The 1,874-nt window shown below is 33.5% G+C and overlaps 1 protein-coding gene across 1 annotated transcript in view; it reads right to left on the reverse strand.

Moving 5' to 3' along the window:
• Positions 1 to 1,874, reverse strand: part of TENM1 (teneurin transmembrane protein 1) — a 720,277-nt gene that overhangs the window by 592,930 nt on the left and 125,473 nt on the right. The gene's annotated exons all lie outside the window — the stretch shown is intronic.

The following is a 1,874-nucleotide window of genomic DNA, read 5'->3' on the forward strand; positions in this document are numbered from 1 at the left end:
TACTCCTATAACTAACATTTCACACATTTGCAAGCAAAATTTATTTTCAAATTCTTTATTATTGCCAATCTGCTGGTGACAAAAGATAACTCAGTCTTTTCAGTATTTATTTTGAAATAATTTTAGACTCATATATTTAAAAGAAAAAAAAATCTCACTACCATCGAGTTGATTCTGACCCATAGCAAGCCCCATTGGGTTTCTGAGGCAGCAAGTCTTTACGGAAGTAGATTGCCCAGTCTTCCTTCCATGGAATGGCTGGTAGGTTTGAACTGCCAACTTTCCGGTTAGCAGTCAAATGCCTTAGGCACAGAACCACCAGAGCTCCTTATAGAAATTACAAAAATAGTACAAAGTTTCTATTTACTCTTCATCCAGCTTACTCTAATAACATTTCCCATAACCACAGTATGATTATTAAAATCAAGAATATACATCCATATAATACTATTACCTAAACAATAGACCTTATTCAGATTTCAACACTTTTTAAATGCAGTAACTTGTTTTTGTTGTATAAATACTAAAACAAACCAAAACCATTACCATCTATTTAATTCCAACTCATAATGGACCTATAGGACAGAGTAGAACTGCCCCATAGGGTTTCCAAGGCTGTAAATCTTAATGGAAGAAGACTGTCTCATCTTTCTCCCCTGAAGCAGCTGGTGGGTTCGGACCATTGACCTTTGTTGGCTTAGCAGCCAAATGCCTTAACTACTGCACCACCAGAGCTCTGTTTTTGTTGCATATTTCTAGGAAATTTAATAACATGCAACCACCAGAACAGCCAGAAACAAAGCCACTCTATCTTCCCCAAAACACTCCGAGCATAGCCTCCCTCTACTCCCATCCCTAAATGCTGGAAACCAATGATCTGCTGTGCATCACTATAATTTCAAATTTTAAATTGTATTTCACATAAGTGGGAGGTTAATTTTTAAAAAAATATGTTCAAGAGCTATTCTTCATTCCTTTTCTAAGGCCTATATCCATGTTTTCAGTTTTATCATTGGACTTATTTCTTACTGACTCTATTTACATTGAGAGGAAATCAACCCTTTGTCTCTGTATGCGACGAATATTATTTCCAGGCTTGTCATTTATATTTTGACTCTGCTGACACTGCTGTTATTTTGACGGAAATCACCATAAGCAGAGTCAAATATATATACACAATTCCATGCAGTCAAAGTTGACAACATTTTTGTTTACGGCTTCTAGTTTTTTTCTGCTATATCTAGAAAGGCTTTCTTATTTAATGTATGGAAAAAATCCCCCCATATTTCTCCTTCTAGTACATATATTTCCTTCTAATTCTTATATTCATGTTTACATTTTGAACTGTCTAGAATTTATTTGATGAAGGGAGTGAAGCACAGGACCAGCTTTTTTTTTTTTTTTTTCCTAGATGGCTACTCAATAGTCTCAACACCTTTTTAAAACAATTCATGTTTTCTCAATTAACCTGAAATGTCATATTTATAATACATGATATTCCTGTTTGTATTTGGGTGCATTTATAGGCTTTTTCTTCTGTTCCAATATTTGATTTATTCATATGTTAGCATCACACTAGTTTAATTACAGTGTGGAAACCCAGTAAGGGTTGCTATGAGTTAGAATGTATTAGTATCTAGCAAATCTCTCATCACTACATCATACTATTTACAAATGTTTTATAACTATTCTCACATATTTATTTTTTGCAATTTGACCATTAGAGCCATCAGGACAAGTTTATTTTACAAGGTGAAGTGATATTTTTATTGATGGCATGTTAAAAATACAGATTAATTTAGGGAGAGATCTTAATATTGAAATTTACAATCCATGAATAGGGTATAGCTTTCTAGTTATTAATGTCTTCTTCT

The sequence above is a fragment of the Orycteropus afer genome, unplaced genomic scaffold (assembly GCF_000298275.1).
Source record: "Orycteropus afer afer isolate SDZICR_OR568_19922 unplaced genomic scaffold, OryAfe1.0 scaffold00337, whole genome shotgun sequence".
Lineage (NCBI taxonomy): Eukaryota > Metazoa > Chordata > Mammalia > Tubulidentata > Orycteropodidae > Orycteropus > Orycteropus afer.